The sequence below is a fragment of the Mirounga leonina genome, unplaced genomic scaffold (assembly GCF_011800145.1).
Source record: "Mirounga leonina isolate KUSES-001 unplaced genomic scaffold, KU_Mleo_1.0 Mir_109, whole genome shotgun sequence".
Classification (NCBI taxonomy): domain Eukaryota; kingdom Metazoa; phylum Chordata; class Mammalia; order Carnivora; family Phocidae; genus Mirounga; species Mirounga leonina.
In genome coordinates, this window is record NW_023270244.1 from 5181143 (window position 1) to 5206736 (window position 25594).

Consider the following 25594-nt stretch of genomic DNA (forward strand, 5'->3'; position numbering starts at 1 on the left):
ATGTATATAGGAAGTCAATGAGAACACTATAGGCATATGGTAGGTAGAAAAACTGTAAAGGCAACATAATAAAATATCTCAAGCAAAAGGTGAAAGTCATATGTGAGAAACAAAATTTGCTTCCCTAGAATTACCTTCTGAAAGACAAAAAGCATCTTGTGATTCCAAATCACAGGGCATCTATACCTCCCTTAACTGACAATGAAAGCAGAAATGTACATAACATATACAATTAAGTATAATACAACAGGGCAAGTGTTATAAAGCAGTATAATTAGTTCCCCCTGGAACACCTGAGTAAGTAATTGTATCTTAACATTTTAAGAATGCTTCCCAGGAGAGGGGGGAAAGATGGTGGAGGAGTAGAGGACCCTATTCCAACCGGTCCCCAGAATTGAGCTGGACACCAGACCACTCTGAAGAATGCTTCCCAGGAAAGATGACATCCAAGTTATGTTTTGAAAGTTAAGAAGCATTTTTGCGGAAAGGTAAAAAGAAAAAAGATTTCAAGGCAGAAGAACTATCACAAAAGAGGACACCGGTGTTTGGAAATATGGGATGCATGTAGAGGATAATCAAGTTGTGTGGTATTAGTCACATATATAATATAGTCAGAGGCCACTATAAATGAAACCACTGTTTCCAATGCTACTAACACATTATATATGCTATAGTATGTTGCCCACACTTTCTCTTTAAAGCATTTAGAGACACAGTATGTTTTTAAGCCAAGTGATAGGATCAGATTTGGTTTTTAGAGAAATAAACCTACTAATAATGTGAAGAATAAAAGAGGAAAGACAACAGAAACAGAACGACCAAGTAGGGAAGACTATTTTAATATCCACACAATGACTGTGAAAAGGAATGAGTCAGGAGATGAGGGGGCTGGACAAATTAAGAACCAGAGCAGACACGGAATTAGCAGGATTTACTCAATGTAACTAACCAAAAATGAACTGCAGATTTCTCCTCTGGGGTATTAAGACAAGGAGGATCCCAGTAACCAAAAAGATAAAAGATTTTTTAGAAGACTAAATAGTATCAATGGTTTCATTCTAGTAGTAGGATTACCAGATTTTGTTGTTGTTATTGTTCTTCTTCTTCTTCTATTTTTCTGGATCTTCCAAACACAGGACCGTGGAAAAGTACTATGAAAAAATGTGTATCTGTTTCTTTGACAATTTAAAAAATCATCTTGAAAAACAGTAGTTTTATTCTAGAGGCTGTATAATCAGACAGCATTTTTCTATGGCCAATATAAAAGTTCTGATCCAGCTGCGAAGGAGTCAAATTTAATCGAGAAGTAAAAGAGCCCATCTTCTGAAACAAGTTCAGATCCCAACTGTGTATATTCAATGAGAGCAATAATGAATCCTTTGGAAACAGCCTAATATGTAATTTTACAAGCCAGGACAACTCAAAAGCCTAGCACACTAGCACTGAAAGCTGTGAACACAATGGTTATAGGATAAATGCATTCAACCTTCCTTCAGTACATATTATTAATAATTTTAAAATATAGTTACAAGGGTGCCTGCGTGGCTCAGTCGTTAAGCATCTGCCTTCTGCTCAGGTTGTGATCCCAGAGTCCTGTGATGGAGCCCTGCATCAGGCTCCCTGCTCAGCGGGGAGCCTGCTTCTCCCTCTCCCACTCCCTCTGCTTGTGTTCCCTCTCTAGCTGTCTCTCTCTCTGTCAAATAAATAAATAAAATCTTTAAAATATATATATAATTACATAACAGTAATAATTATTCCTCACAGTTTGAATGCATAAAGAGGCACCTACTCAACATATCTAGTCTATGTAACTATTTTCATAAGGGAACTTATCTCAAAATTATAGTAACCATAAAATCTAAACTAAAAAAACTATAAATCAATGAAAATCATCTTTAGAATGGGTCAGCTGAACTGTTTCTTTTTTTTTCTTTTTTATTGTTATGTTAATCACCATACATTACATCATTAGTTTTTGATGTAGTGTTCTATGATTCACTGTTTGTGCATAACACCCAGTGCTCCATGCAGAACGTGCCCTCTTTAATACCCATCACCAACCTAACCCATCCTCCCACCCCCCTTCCCTCTAGAACCCTGTTTGTTTTTCAGAGTCCATCGTCTCTCATGGTTCGTCTCCCCCTCTGATTTCCCCCCTTCATTCTTCCACTCCTGCTATCTTCTTCTTTTTTTTTTCTTAACATATAATGTATTATTTGTTTCAGAGGTACAGATCTGTGATTCAACAGTCTTGCACAATTCACAGCGCTCACCATAGCACATACCTTCCCCAGTGTCTATCACCCAGCCATCCCATCCCTCCCACCCAACCCCCACTCCAGCAACCCTCAGTTTGTTTCCTGAGATTAAGAATTCCTCGTATCAGTGAGGTCATATGATACATGTCTTTCTCTGACTGACTTATTTCGCTCAGCATAACACCCTCCAGTTCCATCCACATCATTGCAAATGGCAAGATCTCATTCCTTTTTTTTTTTTTTTTAAGATTTTTTATTTATTTGACAGAGAGAGACACAGTGAGAGTGAGAACACAAGCAGGGGGAGTGGGAGAGGGAGAAGCAGGCTTCCCACTGAGCAGGGAGCCCGATGCAGGGCTCGATCCCAGGACCCTGGAACCATGACCCGAGCCGAAGGCAGATGCTTAACGACTGAGCCACTCAGGTGCCCCAAGATCTCATTCCTTTTGATGGCTGCATAATATTCCATTGTATATATATACCACTTCTTCTTTATCCATTCATCTGTCGATGGACATCTTGGCTCTTTCCACAGTTTGGCTATTGTGGACATTGCTGCTATAAACATCGGGGTGCATGTACCCCTTCGGATCCCTACATTTGTATCTTTGGGGTAAATACCCAGTAGTGCAATTGCTGGATCATATGGTAGCTCTATCTTCAACTTTTTGAGGAACCTCCATACTGTTTTCCAGAGTGGTTGCACCAGCTTGCATTCCCACCAACAGTGTAGGAGGGTTCCCCTTTCTCCGCATCCCCGCCAACATCTGTCATTTCCTGACTTGTTAATTTTAGCCATTCTGACTGGTGTGAGGTGGTATCTCATTGAGGTTTTGATTTGGATTTCCCTGATGCTGAGCAATGTTGAGCACTTTTTCATGTGTCTGTCGGCCATTTGGATGTCTTCTTTGGAAAAATGTCTGTTCATGTCTTCTGCCCATTTCTTAATTGGATTCTTTGTTCTTTGGGTGTTGAGTTTGATAAGTTCTTTATAGATTTTGGATACTAGCCCTTTATCTGATATGTCATTTGCAAATATCTTCTCCCATTCTGTTGGTTGTCTTTTGGTTTTGTTGACTGTTTCTTTTGCTGTGCAAAAACTTTTTATCTTGATGAAGTACCAATAGTTCATTTTTGCCCTTGCTTCCCTTGCCTTTGGCGATGTTTCTAGGAAGAAGTTGCTGCGGCTAAGGTCGAAGAGGTTGCTGCCTGTGTTCTCCTTTAGGATTTTGATGGACTCCTGTCTCACATTTAGGTCTTTCAACCATTTGGAGTCTATTTTTGTGTGTGGTGTAAGGAAATGGTTTCATTCTTCTGCATGTGGCTGTCCAATTTTCCCAACACCATTTGTTGAAGAGACTGTCGTTTTCCCACTGGACATTCTTTCCTGCTTTGTCAAAGATTAGTTGACCGCAGAGTTGAGGATCCATTTCTGGGCTCTCTATTCTGTTCCACTGATCTATGTGTCTGTTCTTATGCCAGTACCATACTGTCTTGATGATGACAGCTTTGTAATAGAGCTGGAAGTCTGGAATTGTGATGCCGCCAGCTTTGCTTTTCTTTTTCAACATTCCTCTGGCTATGCGGGGTCTTTTCTGGTTCCATACAAATTTTAGGATTATTTGTTCCATTTCTTTGAAAAAAGTGGATGGTATTTTGATGGGGATTGCACTGAATGTGTAGATTGCTCTAGGTAGCATTGACATCTTCACAATATTTGTTCTTCCAATCCATGAGCATGGAACGTTTTTCCACTTCTTTGTGTCTTCCTCAATTTCTTTCATGAGTATTTTATAGTTTTCTGAGTACAGATCCTTTGCCTCTTTGGTTAGATTTATTCCCAGGTATCTTATGGTTTTGGGAGCTGGACTGTTTCTTACTATTCCTCAGGAAGACAATGAAGTGATTACCTAAAAAATTTGCTAGTTTAATTCCTCCATGAAAATTAACACAATTTAAAGAATGTAATCCACTATTTCAGTTACAAATAAAGCATGAAACATTAAAACAATCCAGTCATTTCTACAAAGTATTCACATAACATATCCTAATGTTAGCTCCCAGGTAAGCTAATGCCTAAATCTAGATAAAGGGTTCAGTCTCAGCAGTATTGACGTTTTGAGACAGATTATTCTTCAGGGGAGGAGGCGCTGTCCTGTGTGTTAAAGGATGTTTTAGCAGCATCCCTAGCCTTGACCCACTAGATGTGAGCAGCACCTTCCCCTCTCAACCCTTTACTCCTCCATCCCCTTGTGACAATGACTGAAGACATTATCAAACGACACCTGAGGGGCAAAATTGCTCCCAGTTGCTCTAGATTGTGAGAAAAGTTATTTCAGTTTTAACAAACAGGAGTTATAATAAGAACCAAGTTTTCCCCACTATTCTCCCCACCTTTGGGGCCTATTCCTTGATAACAAAAAAGATGGATTATCAACCGACGATGCATTTTACTATCTTGATAATACTCGCAAATAGGATTGCAGCTGGTGTCTATTTTACACTTAGTTGATTCTCTGCAGAAACCAAAAGGATGTAATTCTTCTTTAATACATTTTTCAAAACTATGATTCATTTAAAGTTTTCCCCTTAGGCATTAGGATTGAAAATGTTAATTATATGTTCCCTTTAAACCAGACACAATATATTGCCAATCACACAGTACTTCAGCAAGGGAACAGCGAAGACTTATCAGCATGTGAGATCTACTAAGCCTGTGATAAGCATTTAACATGTATTACCTCATTTAGTCCTAACAACATTCTTTAGAAGTATTAATGTCTCCAATTTTTAACATGAGGAAACTGAGGCTAAGAAAGAATAACATCACTAAGAGGTGCGGCTAGTAAGTGACATAATCAGGATTGGATTGCAAGTCACCACCACCATTGTTCACATGCTCTATACCAGAAAGAATGATCCTACTAACCAGCACTTCAAAACAGTCAATGGACAACTTATCTTTTGAGATAGTACAGCTTTTCCTCACTGAAAAATTTTTGAATATACAGCTTTCAGTGTATCTAACTTTTCTAAATGAACAATAGTTTTTTCTTAATGTTTAGTCCCCCTCTCCTCAGAACGAGCACAGCACTTAATTGAACCTCACAGTGGCCTTAGTGGTAGAAGAATCTGTAGTTGAAGAACTTAAGATTTTATGGGAAAATGGGGTTGAAAAACGTAAGACGTGTATCAAAACAATGAAAGAAATGACAATCTTATTTTTATATTTATTTGTAACTTATATTGACATACATATATAATGGCAAGAATAAAAAATCCATACCAACTTGTATATCTAAAATTGATTACAGTGATTACTATGCACTTAATTTGTATTGGCCTTTGGAGATAATGACTTATTTCCTACAATAGCCAGATTTGTGGTAAAAATAGAGAAAAAAAGGAAACGAGTTTCCTCAGTTTTCCTGGCCCCACTCCTACAAAGCCTTGAGGATCCTCACTATACTAGGACAAAACTAGGGTTCATGCTGCTCTCCTCTCCCCTCATTCTTCGGAAGGACAAGTCAGACATGAATGGTTTAAAAAAAAAATTACTCAGAATGAGTTCTTCTTTGCTCAAATTAAAAAGAAAATCCAGCAATAGAAGTATATCCTCTAAAGGGTATCAAAAACACTGGCCTCATGAGGATTAAGTGAAATAATTCGTGTAAAACAACTAGCACTTGTGCCAGGCACAAAGTAAATGCTCAGGAAATGTTACGTTTTTGTCGTTTTTATTGTTGTTAAAAGGAAATGTTAGTATAAAGACTTAAAACACAGAGGAGGGGCACCTGGGTGGCTCAGTCAGTTAAACATCTGCCTTTGACTCAGGTCATGATCCCAGGGTCCTGGGATCGAGCCCCAGGTCAGGCACCCTGCTCAGCGGGGAGTCTGCTTCTCCCTCTGCCTCTACCCCTGGCTTGTGCTCTCTCTCTCTCTTGCTCACTTTCTCTCTCTCTCTCAAATAAATAAATAAAATATTTTAAAAAACAAAACAAAACAGGGGAAAGTGCCCAAGGCACTTCCTGAAATACCTTCTGTGCTCTCCCCTTTCCATACTTGTTCTTTCAAAATCCCCTTGTTTTGGGTTACCCTCAAATAACACAGATTTTTTATAACCTTATTTTACCTCAAAAATCTGAATTTTTTTGTTTTTTTTTTTAATTGAGGTTCAGTTTTTTTATTGTTTTTAAGATTTTTATTTATTGTCAGAGAGAAATCACAAGCAGGGGGAGCTGCAGAGGGAGAGGGAGAAGCAGACTCCCCACTGAGCAAGGAGCCCGAAGAGGGGCTCGATCCCAGGACCCTGGGATCATGACCTGAGCTGAACGCAGATGCTTAACAACTGAGCCATCCAGGCGTCCTACCTCAGAAATCTTTAAACAGGACAAAATAGTAGCAGGGGGAAAAAAAGAGAGAGAAGTTATCTGCTCTCCCTTTCTCAAGGTCAATGTCTTTCTCTTTCTGTGCCTGTGACAGTTAAACGTAGAATAATGAGGAGCAACATCTTATCCTAGAAATAAAATTCTCACAATTGACAAAAAGGTATTACAAATATATCGAAATTTACTCAAATTTCAAAATAGGAGAACTCATATTTAAAAAAAACATCACTGTACATGTCTTACTTCCACAACTGGACCAGAAGCATTTTGAAAGCAGTGATGAGGATCTTTGAATCCCCCATAGCACTTAACACGCCTAGCACAGAGTTATTGTTAAGTGTTATATAAGTGGATTAATGTTTTTTTCATTTTAAGCAAAAATTAAATCTATTTATTCAACATTTGTCAAGGCCCTACCATATGCCAGGCACTGTTGCCTAGCATGGGGATCCAAAAGTAAACAGGAAAGACATGTTTTCTACTTTCACAGTTTACAGTGTAGCTGTGGATATACAAACAAGTAAAAAGACCTTTACCATTTGGTGTTAAGATATGAGAAATCCAAGAGAAGATATTAAATGGATATATGAATGGCAGCACACAGAAATGGCAACTAACCCAGGCTTCGAGTTGGAGCAGTGATCAGAAAGAAACAATAGGATGGATGAAACCTGAAGAATGAATGAAAGTCAGCCAAAGAAGGAGAAAGGTAAAGGATTTCAGGCAAATGTAAAAACAAGAGCTTGAGAGAACATGGCATATTTGAGGAACTGAGAGAAATTCAGTACAATACGACTAAAGCTTGAAACAATTATTGGGGCAGGGGGTATTTGGGGGCAGAGCGGGTATAGGGCGAGAGATATGGAGCGGTGAGAGCTGAGGGTAGACGTGTTAGCAGCAACCAAGTGGCCATCATCTTATGAAGTTTGGGTTTTAGACTATTAGCAAGTGGAGACATTTAAGGACTTTCAGCAAGGAAGTAATGGAATCAGATTTGCGTTTAAAATGATTAATCCACCGCAGCATGGAAAATGGATAGAGAAGAATAATTAAGAGGTTGTTGGGAGTAAGTTAGTTTATTCTATTTCTTCTTGTAATTTTTATGTTTCCCCCTCTAATGACACCTTACTACGGGCATTTAGAAATCCTCATGTCTTTCCCATCTAAAACTGAAACCACCCACTCAGTCCCTTAACTGCTCATAGCCCTATAGTTACTATTCTCTCTCTCAAGTTATATTATAGTCATATTTCTTAAAGTCCTTTCTCCAAATAACTCTATGTGGCTCATGCCTCACTTTCCCTAGGTCTCTACTCAAATATTACTCTAATGTGAAGCTCTCTCTGCACTCCATATATAACAGTACCCTCTTCCCCAGCTCTGACATTTCCTAACCTCCATCACCATCTGACACTATGTGCAAGGCACTATGCTAAATTCATGACTGCCAGGAGATGGGTGAAGAAAATGACACATAAAGGCTAACTTGCCAAAGGTCACAAAATTAGTTAAATGTAGGAGTCAGAATTCAATTCCAGATAAGCTCACGGTATCACAAAATTGAGGGAGGACAAATTTAAAACCTTCTATTTTCTTATCTCTTCAAAGAGAAGACAAAGTCATCCACTAAGACTAAGAGAAAGGCAATGAGATAGGAATTTGAGGAGAATAAAGAAGGTCTGAAAAATCCAGTAAAGTATTAAAGAACTGCCAGGCACAATTAAGGCCCCAGCTGAATCAGAAACTATGAATTTATGGTAACCATGACCCATGTGATTTTTCATCGGGAATACAGGTGAAAAGGCAAATTAAGGCATACAGTTAGAATAATGGTTTTCAACAAAAAAGGACGGGATGGGCAATTCTGTCCCCTTGGGAAATGTGGCAATGTCAGGAAACAATCTGGTTGTCACAAGATACAGGAAAGGGCTTGCTACTGGTGCTGTTAAACATCTTACAATGCACAAGACAGCCTCCCAACACAAAGAATTATCTGGTCCAAAGCGTTAACAGGTGTGAAACCCTGGGGAACAATCCAGGATGGCAGATTTTCTAGGCATATCAACAGAAATGTAACAAGACAAGAGAACTAAAGACAGTTGATTGGTCAAGGGGACAGATTATGAAGGTAGGTAAAGAAAAATTTTAGTATGTGAGAAGCCTTGGAGAGCATCACCAATGGGAAGGGCAAAATGGCCTCTGTATCTGAAATGCCTGAACGCTGACATGTCATCAATGAGAGGACATTCCTACTGGGTAAAGTACAGAGGCCAGAAAATCTAAGTGCACCAAGGAGACAAATGGTTAGCCTAGAAAAGGCAGCAATGGATAATAAGGTCAGAAGTTCTGGAGCCAATCTAGGAAGTTCTTCTATGCCAGGCTTCTGGCCAAGAAATCTACTGATTTTTTTAAAAAAGGGAACAGGAAAGATGGAAGTAATACTTCAGGAAGGCAGATCTGCAGGGGCAAGCATCTAAGATGAATTAGGGCAAGGAAAGTAGGAGACAAAGAGATCATTTATAAGACTACTAGAGTTACCTAGAAATAATGTGACAAAGGCTCTGACAGTTTTCAACCTTGAGTAAGAAAGGAGATGAAACTATCATTACTGTGACACTGTGAAACAAGCAGGATGCTAGTATATGTCACCTTCATTATATCATTTATTCCTTGCTTAAAATTTATTTAAAAAAGGTGTATTATTCCCACTTTACAGATATAGACATGGAGAGATGAAAGGAAGTGCAAAATGGTCACAGAACATGGATGACAGAGCTGGGACTCACTCCACAGTGATCTGATTCCAAATTTCCACTTTTAGGAACTGACATATTAGAAGGTGCGACCTTTTTTTAAAAAGAGAGGGGTAGAAATGGGTTTATATGTTTGCACACATTTGTTTGATAATCTCAGTAGTTTATCACAGTCACGGCATGAATTCATATGTGAACATCTCTTTAATTAGACAGAAGGCCCCTGAAGTATGCACTGCTTTCAAACAACAAAGTGGGGACCCATCAGACAAGAAGAGTAGTCCAGGTGCAGCTTCCCTAGAGCTGAGAAAACAGCATTTTTAAATGGTATTTTAAGCAATAATGTTCTAAAGCTCTCTCAGATTAAGGCCAGTTTGGGAAAGAACTATGGTGCCTAAAAGAAAATCTAAAATGCACATTAGAAAAAAAAGAGAGAGGTGACTATCCTAACATTTCCATGAAAAGCCATTAAGCCCAGGTTCTTTTCAAAATGGGTTGAAAGTGAATCTCAAAAAAAAAAAAAAAAACAACTGCTGTCCTGTATTTAAAGACAATACTACTTACACTACAGCAGGAACACATTCTCAGAATTGATTACAACCATTTAATTAAGACAGCAATAAACAGAGAAAATAGGAATAGAGTCTTATGCAAATAAGTTGAGATTAACTTTTCTTTTCCCATAATTTGGTAACTAAAGATACATTATAGTTATGCTATAAAATAGTTTACCCTATGGAAGTTGAGAAAGTGGAGTGGGTGTTTTAGGAGAGCTTCAGGGGCCTTTAGAGCACTGGTAACATGCTGTTTCTTGCTCTAGGTGCTACTTATACAAGTGTGTTCAGTTGTGAAAATTCACTGAGATACATATTTAACATAATACTCTTTCCTGTGTGTATAGTATGCTTCAATAAAAAAAAGAATTTGTAGCTGGTACAAAAAAAAAAACTGTGTGTGAGGAGCCTGACAGGTAAATGGAAGACAGATCATATTCTGGATTCCTTAAAAATAAAAATAAAAAAAGATAAAGATGTAGTGGAAATAACTGGGTGAGAGAACTAGAAGGATAGGAGGCTGTGATCAGTGTGGGATCAAATTCAGTATTTCAGAGCTGGAACATTCAAGGTGACTTACAGAACTACCATTTGTCCTTATAAATAAGTGGAAGAAATAAAGTAGAAATAAAAGTTGCTCAAGATGAGGTCAACAAACGAGAAACTATGTGTGGATAAGCCACACAGTTGGATGCAGAAGACAAAGGGATAGCAAGAATAAAAGACAAGACAGTAAATGAACTCTGTCCTTCAGGGAATGGAAATCCACAGACAACTGTAATGAAGAAAGTAGTATGACTGGGGGGCATGAACCTCAAGAACAAAGAATTGTCACAAGAGGGAAGATAAAGAATGTTCTAGAAATGGCACTAGGCATTGAAGACTTGACACTGTGCCTCATGACCCTGAAAAAAAAGCATGATAAGAAGACGTGAAAGCCAAATTTCAGTTAGGCAAGGTGATGATCAAAAAGCCGTTAGTGTTACCCTAAAGAATAACACCTTAAAGAATTTATCAAAAATTAACTGTATAAGCCAACAGAGGTTTGGGAAAAGACAAACCAATATTTACAATTAGAATAAATATTTTTTACTCTAGAAGCAGGCTCAATTTTTAAGGTAATACACTTCTTTATGGCCTTCTGCTACAAACTAGGCTACCAAACGTAATGAAATAGTCAAACTTATCTACATTTTTAAAAGCCTTGAGATAATTTGCAATATATTCTATATTAAATATGACAGAAGACCCTGTCTAATTTTTATAGTAAAATATTTCTGAGCATTCCACAACACAGTTTAAAGATTACATGTAACTTTGGGGATTTAATTCAACTTGGTCATTTTCTGTAGGCCAAGGATTATGATTATGTGATAGCGATCAAAAAGATAAAATAAATAAGATAATTAAATATAACAACAAAAAAGGATACAATCCTCTTACGCAGAATATACCCAATACAAAACCATAAAAAAAAACCCTAATTATAAGTCTACCTTACCATATAAAGACATCCTACTCAATTGAAAAGTCCGTAACAGACAAATATATTGGTCTCATTTTCTTTTTACCTGAAACCTGGGATTCTCTCCTGAGATTAAGGTTAAATACAAAACTAACTAAGTAAAACCACTTTTCCAAAGTGGTTTTTTTTTTTTAATGTCCTGGTTTCAAAAGTAGTTTTTAAAAATGTTTAATAATAACATGAAAAATAAAAATTTAGATGATCAAAACTGCCTAAAGAACTAAAAAAAATTTTACCTGAACTACTTTTCTTAACTATTCCTCTGTCAGAAATTCCCCCAAAAAAAGGGCGCCTGGGTGGCTCAGTTGGTTGAGCATCTGCCTTCAGCTCAGGTCATGATCCCAGGCTCCTGGGATCAAGCCCCACATCAGGGAGCCCGCTTCTCCCTCTGCCACTCCCCCTGCCACTCCCCCTGCTTGTGTTCCCTCTCTCGCTGTGTCTCTCTGTGTGTGTCAAATAAATATAAAATCTTTAAAAAAAAAGAAATTCCCCAAAACAAATAACAAGTGACCCACAGTAGACAAGGAGAAACACATTTTATTCTGTTTGATGCAAAACATTTCTATATCAATTTTTAATATTTTTTATGTCTCCATCCCATTGATTTTCCCTCCTCTTTCTATTCTCCTGTTTTTGTTTTTACCTATCATGACTTCTTGTAAAAAATATGATTTTTTAAACATTTTTATTTTTTTAGACTCGAACTTTTTTTGATCAATTAATTAACATTTGGTGTGTTATTAGTTTGAGATAAAGTGATTCATCAGTTGCGTATAATACCCAGTGCTCATTACATCATCCGAAAATATAATTTTTTTTTAAAGATTTTTATTTATTTATTTAACAGAGAGAGAGAGCACAAGTAGGCAGAGCAGCAGACAAAGGGAGAGGAGAAGTAGGCTCTCCGCCAAGCAGAGAGCCCGATGCGGGGCTCGATCCCAGGACCCTGGGATCATGACCTGAGCTGAAGGCAGCTGCTTCACCAACTGAGCCACCCACGCACCCCCTAAAATATAATTTTAAATAAAAGTTATTTAAATTTATTAATAAGTTTAACCCCGTAATTATGAGAAGCCATGGATAGCACAACCAAAAAGAACAAAAATTAAACTAAAAAAAACTAAAGCCAAACCATCCATGTCTTTTCTGAAACAACCAGTAATAACTGGTTGAGTTTAAGGAATTTGGGAACTGAGGGGCACCTGGGTGGCACAGTGGCTTAAGCATCCAACTCTTGGTTTCAGCTCAGATCGTGATCTCAGGATCTTGAGATCGAGTTCCATGTTGGCTCCGGGCTCAGCACAGAGTCTGAGATTCTCTCTACTTCTCTCTCTGCCCCTCATGCTTGTGCTCTCTCTCCTAAAATAAATAAATAAATCTTTTTTTTTTTTTTAAGATTTTATTTATTTATTTGAGACAGAGAGAATGAGAGAGAGCACATGAGAGGGGGGAGGGTCAGAGGGAGAAGCAGACTCCCTGCCGAGCAGGGAGCCCGATGCGGGACTCGATCCAGGGACTCCAGGATCATGACCTGAGCCGAAGGCAGTCGCTTAACCAACTGAGCCACCCAGGCGCCCAATAAATAAATCTTTAAAAGTCTGGAACTGAAATTTTAGAGATTTTAATAAATGACTGGCTTCCTGATCAATCTGAAAGGGATAGCTCTGGAGGTCCTCTAACCCCAGTTCCAGTGTGTGCACAGGGGTGATCTTCCCTCGGGACATCAGGCAACACGCACTGAGCAGAAGGAGCCTGCTGAGGAAAACAGCAGGATGGGGCCCTGGACCCTCTCAGACCACTGTTCTCTGCTTTATGTGGTCCAGGCACCCTTTTTCATGTTTGTCTCTCAAATGGGCCAAGCTGCCTCCAACCTCTGAGCCTTGTATGTACTGCTCCCCTTTGTTGGGATGCACTTCCCCAGGCTCTTGACCTAATGGGCTCGTTGTCAAACTTCAAGCCTAAAATGCCACCTCTTCAAGAAGGCCTTCTCAGATACCCTCACCTAAAGTAACCTCGCCAGTTACTATTCCTTTCTTATGCCTCTATTTATTTCCTTCATAGCACTTAGCACAACCTATAATTACTATTTACTAGCTTGTATTTGTCTCATTCACAAGAATGGAAGCTTCATTTGGACAGGGACCTCGTCTTGTTTCATCCCCAATTTCCAGTACAGTAGCTTCATAAACACTTCTGTTGAATACATGATAGAAGGTACTGATAACAACAACAACAGTGATGGTAATAATAATAGCTAACATTTACTGAGCACTTATCACCTGCCAGGTACTCTACAGAGCAATTTACAGATAAAGTACTAGTGTACTTAACCTTAGAAATAAGAAAACTGAGGGCGCCTGGGTGGCTCAGTTGGTTAAGCGACTGCCTTCGGCTCAGGTCATGATCCTGGAGTCCCTGGATCGAGTGCCGCATCGGGTTCCCTGCTCGGCAGGGAGTCTGCTTCTCCCTCTGACCCTCCTCCCTCTCATGCTCTCTGTCTCTCATTCTCTCTGTCTCAAATAAATAAATAAAATCTTTAAAAAAAAAAAATAAGAAAACTGAGATACTGAGCTATTAAGTTACCTTGCCCAAAAGTCACAAAACTTAGTATGTGGGCCTCTCTAAAGGGCAGCCCCAAAGTTGGCAGAAAGGAACTGACACATTAGATGTAGAAAACTGGAACTGTTCTTTTCCTTAACTGTTCTACTTCCTTCTTTCCTCTTGTCTTTCTGATCTTGCTTTATTATTATAGCTCTTCTTTTTCATCAATACTTTTCCTCCCGACCCCCGATGATTTTAAATTATTGACCCGTTTCTCTGCTCCACTTAAACTGATTCAAAATAATTTGATGGTGTACTTTAGCATATTTTAAGGTAATTAGTGTTCATTAAAATATTATACAAAGATCTACACTTTTTTTTTTTAAGATTTTATTTATTTGTGTGTGAGAGAGAGCACACAAGCAGGGGGAGCAGCAGGCAGAGGGAGAAGCAGACGCCCCGCTGAGCAAGGAGCCTGATGTGGGGACTCGATCCCAGGATCCCAGGATCATGACCCAAGCCGAAGGCAGACATCCCCTACAATTTTATTTTTTAATAAGAAGGAATCTGCACCAATACTCTTGACCCTCCTTTTCTTAAACAGTGACTCTCATACAGCAGACAGCTTGGTTGTGGACTGCTTAGAAAAATTAGCAAAGAATAATAAAAGGAGAGACTTCCTTTTTCTTTCCTCTCCTTCCTCTTGGTCTCCTAAGAAGGTGAATATGAATATAAATACTATGCAAACCCACCTATACAGAGCCCCTTCCTTACTGTGTCTGAAAATTTGCTTTGGAGCACAATTTGAAATTTATGTCTTGATACTACTCTATTTCACACAGTCACCAGAGAATCTTTCATGGTTGTTCCCATATCGGCTTAGAGCTACAATCTTCCTCAGGGGAAAAAGCCAAGTTTGGGTTCCAGACTCTTTCCAGACAAATAAGGCAACTTTCAGAGCACTTTCTAAGCAGCTGGATCAGATTGCTGCCACAACACTTCTATGAGAGTCCCAAGAGGGAGTTTTCTTGCCAGCCTCAGAAACAGTTATTTGTCACCACAAAAGATAATTCATTCTAAACTAAAAAAGAAAAATAAAATTCAACCTAGCAGGAATTCCTTGCCCTTATAGAGTATTTTTAAATAACATAGAATAATTCTCACTTTTTCTTTGAAAGGCAAGCTGAATCTCCAAATACAAAGATTCCTTCTGATACAAACAAAGTCTGACAAAATTAATCACGAGAAGAAAACTTCTAATATATGATAAAGACTTAAAAGATCGGGGCGCCTGGGTGGCTCGGGTGGTTAAGAGGCTGCCTTCGGCTCAGGTCATGATCCCAAAGTCCTGGGATTGGGTCCTGCATCGGACTCCCTGCTCGATGTACAGCCTGCTTCTTCCTCTCCACCACTTGTGCGCGCTCTCTCGCTGTCTCTCAAATAAATAAATAAAATCTAAAAAAAAAAAAAAAAAGACTTAAAAGATCATTTTTAAAAAGCTAATTTAAGGTCATTAAAAATGTAAGAAAAAGGAAAATCAAGCTCAAAGTGGCAAGTCCTAAATGAAGTTGGGGGGAGGTGGATCAAGGCAATTGAAAATATTTCAAATAACCTACCACAGTTTTGCCTGAATAACCCTAACATTAAAGTTTACACTTTATTTTAGCTGTGAGGTTCAGACTAAAATACAAGTCTAGATAACAGTTGCATCTTTAAGAGAAGTGTCAGATGAAAAAGTGTTAGCTTTCCATTTAAGGGGGGAAAAAAAGGATGATCTTAAATTGTCTGGATTTCTTCAATTTCTTTCCATTTTTTCGTTTATTCTTTCCCTGATCTTCTTTTTCTCAATATCACTCATAATTCCAAAAAATTCTCTGGGTACGGAGACCTGATGAAATGGTGTATTTAAAGCAGAAAAAATTAGGGGCTCCTGAGTGGCTTAGTCGTTAAGCGTCTGCCTTCGGCTCAGGTCATGATCCCAGGGTCCTGGGATTGAGCCCTGCATTGGCCTCCCTGCTCAGTGGGAAGCCTGCTTCTCCCTCTCCCACTCCCCCTGCTTGTGTTCCCTCTCTAGCTGTGTCTCTCTCTGTCAAATAAATGGATAAAAATCTTTAAAAAAATAAATAAATAAAAATAAAAATAAATAAAGCAGAAAAATTTAAACAGACACAGTACTATTAAAATCTAGATTGACACATATATAAGAATCACAGGCCATATTTAAGTAGACAAACAAAACATATAATTTATCAAAGTACAGATTATTAAGATAATAAATTCAACAGCACCTAAAAAAGAACACAAATGTTCTGCTTTCACGTGTAAATTAATTTATGGGTTAGCCATTTTCATAGACCCCACACATGGCCACCATAAACTGAGGTAATAAAATCATATAAAGGTAGAAAGAAGCTGGTAAAATTAGAAGGTTCTCAAACTACTTTAAGAATGTTTTCTTTTTTTTTTTAAGATTTTATTTATTTATTTATTTGACAGAGAGAGAGAGAGAGAGCACAAGCAGGGGGGAGCAGCAGAGGGAGAGGGAGAAGACGACTCCCTGCTAAGCAAGGAGCCTGATGCAGGGCTCGATCTCAGGACCCTGGGATCATGATCTAAGCCGAAGACAGACGCTTGACTGACTGAGCCACCCAGGCACCCCAAGAATGTTTTCTTTCTGGGGCACCTGGATGGCTTATCGGTTAAGCGTCTGCCTTCGGCTCAGGTCATGATCCTGGAGTCCTGGGATCCAGCCCCATATTGGGCTCCCTGCTCAGTGGGGAGTCTGCTTCTCCCTCTCCCTCTGCCCCTCCTCCCACTCATGCTCTCGCTCTTGCTCACTCACTTTCTGTCTCTTAAATACATAAAACCTTTAAAAAAATAAAAAAATTTAAAAAAAAAAGAATGTTTTTTTTCCAACCCAAACCTTCAGATCATATTCCAAAAAACAAAACAAAAAAACGAAAGACAGAGAAATCAGGAGGCCTTCTCTTCCTGCAGCTGGTGGGAAACAAGGGTATATGATTTCTGGGTATCCTGACTTTGAGTTACTTACAAAACATGAAAAGTTATTAATCCATAGTAAAGTATTAGAAAGTTCCATTATAGGGCACCTGGGTGGCTCAGTTGTTAAGCGTCTGCCTTCAGCTCAGGTCATGATCCCAGGGTCCTGGGATCGAGTCCCACATCGGGCTCCTTCCTCGGGGGAAGCCTGCTTCTCCCTCTCCCACTCCCGCTGCTTGTGTTCCTGCTCTCGCTATCTCTGTCTCTGTCAAATAAATAAAATCTTTTTAAAAAAAAAAAAGAAAGCTCCATTATAAAATAAGTTTCTAGGTTCCCAAAGTACTAAAAATATTTAAATTAAAAATCATATATTAATTTTGTACTTCAAGACGCAAACAGGGGTGCCTAGGTGGCTCAGTCGGTTAAGCAACCTACTCTTAGTTTTGGCTAAGGTCATGATCTCGGGGTTGTGGGACTGAGCCCCATATCAGGCTCCTTGCTCAGCGCAGAGTCTGCTGGAGATTTTCTCTTTCCCTCTCCCCTTCCCCCCACCCCTGCTCACTTTCGATCCTGCTCTCTCCCTAACATAAATAAATAAATCTAAAAAAAAGAAAGAAAAGAAAAGAAGCAAACATATCAAAATGAGCTTCCTTTGATATTCTGGGAAAGAAAACAACTGATAATAAATGAAAAAAACTGAGTTTTAAGATTCCACTATCATAGGTGTGAAGAAATAGGCACTAGTGTACTGTTGGTAAAAGCTGTAAATTGTTATAACCTTTTCTGATGGTGATTTGGCAGTATCTGTAACAAAGGTTAAAATGTATATATTGAACTCTGTAACTTCCCTTCTAAGAATTTTGTCCTATCAAATACATGACAAATGCACAAGAGTATCCACACAGTGATATTTCTTGCAGTATTACTATATTATTACTGACAGAGAAAACCTGGAGACAAAGTGAATGCTTATAAGTGTCAAATTTCCAGCAAAGGAAAATGAACTTCATCCTGGTCAGGTCACTGGTGGGAAGACAAAGGCATATCAAATATATGACCTAAATAGACAACCTCTGAAAGTATTTCTGCTTCACTTTATTCCTCAAAGCTAAGATAAGTGCTGTCACCTTAAGGAAGCCTTCCTTGACACACACCACCCCCCACCCCCGCCTTTCCTCTACGTGAAACAACCCTCCTATATGCTTCCACACCAAAAGCCAAACATTTTAGCATTCATAACACCATGTTTTAATTATTATTAACAATGACAGGGATTATTTAGATCTATTTGTCCAAGTATCAAGCACAGTGCCTATGCATTAAAAAAATTCACTTCCTAAATCTGTTCACTAAAAAGCCAAATAGCAATGAGCACCCCTAGCACCCAGATTGTGGTCTCTAAGTACCAACGTTCTTTAAGCAATTGGCTGTTTCCCGCTCTGGGTCAACACACTTACAAGATGATCCTGGGATATCTTATACCAAAAAATGAGAAGTCAATCAAGGACTACTAGGATCATGTCTATAGGATATACTAGCCAACGTGAAGAAACTTTGGCCAATTTGAGCATCAGTAGAGTAATGGGTTGAAATAGCAAATATCTTTAAATCCATGGATTAATATTTTAAAATATTAATCTAAATTTCCAATAAATATTAATCTAAAATTAATTTATCATCTTTGGAGGATCCCAAGAAACCAATTCATTCATTTGAAAATAGATAAATAAAGGAAATACTTAAGCATTTATCCTTCACATTTAAATTTTACCTCAGGGTAATAAGTAATTGACCAGGGAAAATTTAGTTAGGGGCGCCTGGGTGGCTCAGTCATTAAGTGTCTGCCTTCAGCTCAGGTCATGATTGTGGGATCCTGGGATCAAGCCCTGTGTCAGGCTCCGTGCCCCACGGGAAGCCTGCTTCTCCCTCTCCCACTCCCCCTGCTTGTGTTCCCTCTCTCGCTGTGTCTCTCTCTCTCTGTCAAATAAATAAAATCTTTAAAAAAATTTTTAGGGGCGCCTGGGTGGCTCAGTTGGTTAAGCGACTGCCTTCGGCTCACGTCATGATCCTGGAATCCTAGGATCGAGTCCCGCATCGGGTTCCCTCCTCGGCAGGGAGTCTGCTTCTCCCTCTGACCCTACCCCCTCTCATGTGCGCTCTCTCTCTCATTCTCGCTCTCTCAAATAAATAAAATCTTAAAAAAATAATAATAAAAAATAAAAAAATATTTAGTTATAAAGTATGAGGAAGAAATGATTTTTAAAAAGAATATCATTTTGCAACACCTAGTGAATGGATCTATGTAATCAATCTATGGCTGCTAAGAGATATTAAATGCCTCTTAATGGAAAGACACAATACAAATGCCTCTTAATGGAAAGGCACAATACAACTTTTGAGATAGTTGTGCCAAAAAAAAACTCAAACCTGAATTTGATTAAGCCTCTAAATCTAACTACCGATTTATAGCTAACACAAGGGCAGAGGAACGTGTTAAATGACCATGGGTATGCAATCAGCACAATCAAGACTGAGGGAAACGTTACAAGATAAATAACCTAATTTCTTCAACAAAAAGTACAAGGGATTGGGGGGGGAGAAATTTAGAGATTAAAAAACACTAAGAGACAGAACAATGTACAGATCTCATTTTGATCTCAATTCAAGCCAACAAACTACATTTTTAAAAGATAAAAATATATAATTGGGGAAATACGAAGACTGGATATTAATGATATTAAGAGATTCTGATTTTGTTTTGGTTCTTTTGGAAGAGAAAAGTAATGGTATGTTGGTTATGGAGAGAAGGAAGGTCAGCCCTACCTTCTATAGAGATTTATTGACATATTTACAGAATAATTGGTGTGATTTGCTTCAAAATCATCTCAAGCAAAATAGGCATTGGTGAAAGTAATGATAAATCAGTCCTGGCCATGCGTTCGTAATTGCTGAAATTACTTACTGAGTACAAGGGGATGCCTTACTTTCTCTACTTTTCTATATATCCAAATTTTCCATAATGAAAACTCAAAAAAAAAAAAAAATGGTGCAAGTCCTGGGACAGGAGAAGTATACTGGTAGCACGGAGGGAAGGGCTTGAGAGGACAAACATTAAAAACGGGGGGTGGGTAGTAGACAGCATAAAATAATACAGTGGTTCTCAAACTTCAGTGTGTGTCAAAATGACTTGTTAAGACACAGACTGCTAGCCCACAGCCATGGAACCTAAGAATTTCTAGCAATTTCCCACGTGATGCTAATGCTGTTGGTCCCAGGACCATACTTTGAGAACTATTGTAATAATAGATAGTTGGGCTGGGAGGCACAGTATGTATTTATGGAGGGACTTGAGACCCTCTCTACTTTCACTTCAGTGAGCCCCATCTCAGAATTTTCAAGTCAGGAAATCTGTCAGAAGTACAGGACACCTAGAAGACAATCAATAAAAGCTCTTTTGATGCCTCCTATAGCGGGAAGGGGTATCAGAAAAAAATGGGTAGGTAGAATGAAAATAGGTTTTGTTCAATTTTCTTTCTGGTTCAGTTTCCCAAGTGACAGGGTAACAAAGAAGTGCCTGAAGAGGAGGATGAGCTGTCAGGAGAGGAATGGGACTGGTCAAAGGACTGCTCCCAGAAGTCTTAAGAAGAAAGAGAAGTCTTTTCTATTCTTTGATAAGTCATCTCTTACATAAATTACATCACATGTAACACACGTGACATCCTCATCCTCTTGCATGGGTCTGTGGCTCACTTTTAGATACTGTTGGTTAAAGTTCACTATTTCCTGACCTTAGAGCTTGAATTCAAAAGACAGGGTGTTTCAGCAGCTTCACCTCCATCCCTCTCATCTTTCCTCCATAAGTTTCATTATTTTCTTCTGAGGTGTGATAATCTGAATTTCTGCTCCCAATCATCTGTGCTTCCTTCCATGTAAGAGGGCTATATATGCCCACCTCATGCCTTGTGACTTGCCATGTGACTAACCTACAGTGAGACTGTATTTCCCTTCCCGATTGTTAGGTTTGTCACAGGATTTCTCTAAGCCAAATAATGTGAGCAGAAATGTGACATATGCCAGTTTTGAGCAAAGGCTTTTAATGCATGTTCCCACCAAAATAGCATATCCCAAATACAGCCTGAATTCTGGAATGAAAAGACAGGAGGTGGAACAGAGCCCCAGACAACTGCAACTAATATGTAACATAAGAAACAAACCTTTACTATTGTAAACTATTGAGATTTTGAAGTTATTTGTTAGTGCAGCAAACCTAGCAGAAGCTAACTAATACATGGGAATAAAAGGGATACAGAATTTTTAAATATCTTCAAAAGATTTTTCTAAAAGCAGCACACAACTTCTGTTCCTTTAGAACTTTATTTTACTTTATAAAAGTAATTATCTCCCAAGAAAAATGAAAATATATTTTCACACAAAAACTTGTAGATGTATGTTCATAGCAGTATTCATAATGACCCAAAAGTGGGAACAATTCAAATGTCCATCAATTGATAAATGGATTAAATAAAAGGTTGTATATTGGGCGCCTGGGTGGCTCAGTTGGTTAAGCGACTGCCTTCAGCTCAGGTCATGATCCTGGAGTCCCTGGATCGAGTCCCGCATCGGGCTCCCTGCTTGTCAGGGAGTCTGCTTCATCCTCTGACCCTATCCTCTCTCATGTGTTCTCTCTCAAATAAATAAATAAAATCTTAAAAAAAAAATAAAAATAATAAAATAAAAGGTTGTATATATCTATACAACAGAATTTTATTAAGCAATAAAAATGAATAAAGTACTGATACATGCTACAAATGGTTGAACTTTAAAAACACTTTGCTAAGTGGAAGAAGCCAGTAAAAAGAACCCTACATATTACATAATTCCACTTATATGAATGGGAAGTGACTGCTAAAATGTATGGAGTTTCTTTGGGGGATGATTTGGATTTTTTGTTTGTTTGTTTGGATGTTTTAAAACTAATTGTGATGAGGGGCGCCTGGGTGGCTCAGTCGTTAAGCGTCTGCCTTTGGCTCAGGTCATGATCCCAGGGTCCTAGGATCGAGCCCCGCATCAGGCTCCCTGCACAACGGGAAGCCTGCTTCTCCCTCTCCCACTCCCCCTGCTTGTGTTCCCTCTCTTGCTGTGTCTCTCTGTCTAATAAATAAAATATTTAAAAAATAAAAACAAAACTAATTGTGATGATAGCTGCAGAGCTCTGTGAATACATTAAAAACCACAGAATTGATGCTTTGAGTGAATTACATGGTATGTGAATTATACCTTAACAAAGTTCTCATTTTTAAAAGTCTATAAATGGGGGGCGCCTGAGTGGCTCAGTCGTTAAGCATCTGCCTTCAGCTCAGGTCATGATCCCAGGGTCCTGGGATCTAGCCCCACATCGGGCTCCCTGCTCCGCAGGAAGCCTGCTTCTCCCTCTCACACTCCCCTGCTTGTGTTCCCTCTCTTGCTATGTCTCTCTCTGTCAAATAAATAAATAAAATCTTTAAAAAAATAAAAATAAAAGTCTATAAATGGTGTAAAAAAAGATAAATCACTACAAATGAAATAAGTCATTTTTCTGCTCTAAAGATGTACAAGCTTTCTTTGCAAACTGGGAAAATATCACTGGAATAACAACCTGACTGAAAAGCTCTAAGTACCTAGTAAAAAGGTAAGGAAGTAGCATACTTTAGAAAAAGCTCAGTATAAAAGCCTAGAGAAAATTTTTTTTAAAAAACTGATTCAAGGGGCTCCTGGGTGGCTCAGTCGTTTAAGCGGCTGCCTTCAGCTCAAGTCATGATCCCGGGATCCTGGGATCGAGCCCCGCGTCGGGCTCCCTGCTCCGCGGGGAGCCTGCTTCTCCCTCTCCCACTCCCCCTGCTTGTGTTCCTGCTCTCACTGTGTCTCTCTCTGTCAAATAAATAAAATCTTAAAAAAAAAAAAACTGATTCTAAATGTACCCTTCAGATGATATGGATTCAAAAAATGAAAGCCTTCAGAAAACAAAAAAAAAGTAACCCCAAAACCTCTGTTAAATTTCAAAGCAACCAATCACTCTGAGCAGTCCCGTACAAAGGTACAGTAAAATTGTTCTTCACCTTGGAGAGAAATCAGCCAATAAACATGTACTGAGTACAGTGGGCTTTAAGGTACAGAAAGGTTATCTCTCAGACATTTGCAAATCCCCAAATCTGAACATAAAATGATGGAACCTAATTTTGCTTATGCACTGTTGGGAAAAAGAGCAGAAAGTCCCCACATACTCTAGGTAAAGTTCTCATCTCACTAGGTAAGTAAGTGACTCACTCCTACACACAGGCTCCCTAGCATGAGAAATTCTAATCTGTGTCTAAACAAAACTATAAAAATTACTACCTCCTGGACTTTCAGGTCTCAAACAGCTGAAACAAATAGCTCAACTAAGGAAAGATATCTTTACATACAAAATACCAGAATAGGAAGAATGGCATATACACAAAGAAACTATACCTCCTTCCTTTTCTTAACAAGTTTACAAACTAGTCAAGGAGACTAAACAATCAAGTAATGGTATAAAGTTGTCACTGAGTTTGGCAATAATAAAAAAAAATAGCACCCATTTTGCATCAGGCCCTATAATAAGCACATTATAAACAATAGCTAATTTAATTCTGTGAAGACCCTAAGAGAGGCCTTGGAAAGTACATGCCTGAAGATCACAGAGTCAGAGTGGTGAGGGCAGAATTCACACTGTGTCAGTCACTTTAAAATCCTCACTCTTAATCATTAAGCTACATTGCTTAATGACCTTTAAATGACCTTTAAAGTACATTGTCAATATTGGGATTAGAAAGCACACTGTGAGGAAAGACAGATAGGAGTTAAATGGTTCCCAAGATAAAACTGTCACAAGCATACACTGCAGCAGCAGCAGGGGGGGAGCCAAGGGAGAGGGAGAGAGAGCCTTAAGCAGACTCTGTGCACAACTGGCAGAGCCCGAGTGTGGGCTCAATCCCACGACCCTGAGATCATGATCTGGGCCAAAACCAAGAGTCACAGGCTCAACTGACTGTACCACCCAGGCACCCCAGTAGACAACAGGACTTCTAAACTTGTGTAAAATCTATAGGTAACACTGATTAAACACCCATATCCTAATGTCAAGTTTGGCCTTCATGTTAATCGAAAAAGACTTGAATTTAGAATTGTCTCTATAGCTAATATATTATAGAAAAACAGCAATTCAGAAAACACTAAAGGGTATGCTTTCCAAGGCTGAAAGGCAGGCTACACATGCAAATACTAAGAAAAAAATGGAAAAATCAAATCCATTAGAAACAAATTCAGGGGTGCCTGGGTGGCTCAGTTGGCTGGGTGTCTGCCTTCAGCTTGGGTCATGATCTCAGGGTCCTGAGACTGAGTTGCACATTGGGCTCCCTGCTCAGCAGGGAGTCTGCTTGTCCCTCTCCCTCTGCCCCCCACCCCGCCCACACACACTCATACTCTGTCTCTCAAATAAATAAATAAAATCTTTTTTAAAAAACCTAAAAAACAACAACCAAAAAAAAATTCAGGGTTAAATCTCAAGCCCTTGGGTACCTCAAGCCCTGTTCCCTAAAAATTTATAAATTCAAACTTCTGAAATATAGTTTATGACAGTGTTTGAAAAGCAAATTAATAAATGATACGAGATTGAAGGAGACATGTTAAAATACCTCAAAAAACAATTATTAAGTAGAATCATTTGTTTTAGGTGAAACTGCACCCTGTATTTTTTTTTTTTAAAGATTCTATTTATTTGACAGAGAGAGAGAGGGAGAGAGACAGAGTGCACAAGTAGGATAAGCAGCAAAGGAGAGGGAGAAGCAGGCCCCCCGCCGAGCAGGGAACCCGATGGATGCAGGGCTCAATCCCAGGACCCTGGGATCACGAACTGAGACAAAGGCAGACGCTTAATGACTGAGCCACCCAGGCGCCCCTGCACCCTGTATTTTAAAATGTTTTGTGGCATTTACAAATCATTTTTACCTATTATAATGCTATCACCCCAATGAACTTTACTACTTAATGTTTAGTAGTCTTTCTTGTACCTAGACTATTTAAACATATTCCTATTAAGTAGAGTAACCTTAATTAGTCATATTTTAGGTTTAACTAGGGGTAATAAAGGCCAGGCATATAATTCATGTGTTATTTGGAACTGTCCACAACAAATGAGTATTTGACTATCAAAGGTGGTTTGGTAAAGAACCACCAACCTAGTTAACATAATGTATTTTTAAAATAAACAACACTTTTCCCCTCTGGATAGCAGTTTAGAATTCTAGCACATATGAATCAATATACTCCTATGAGATAGATTTCATAATTCCATTTTATGCATGAGGATGAAAAGACTACACTTGATCTTAGCCAAAAGGCCGAGAAGCGATAAGGATGAAAAGACTAAAAAAACTGAGTAACTTGCCCAAGATTCTCAGTCAATAAGAGGTAGGGTCAGAGTGTGAACTCAGGTCTTGGCTCCTGGACCTGCTGGATACTGTACCTTAATCAGAACACATAGGCCTGTATTACCAGCTTACTTCCAACGCCACCTTAT

General features: G+C 38.8%; 1 protein-coding gene and 1 pseudogene across 1 annotated transcript in view; both read right to left on the reverse strand.

Annotated features, from left to right (window-relative positions):
* LOC118020124 (probable JmjC domain-containing histone demethylation protein 2C) overlaps positions 1 to 25594 on the reverse strand; it is a 342056-nt gene that overhangs the window by 295146 nt on the left and 21316 nt on the right. The window lies entirely within an intron of this gene.
* LOC118020195 lies at positions 25312 to 25427 on the reverse strand (annotated as a pseudogene).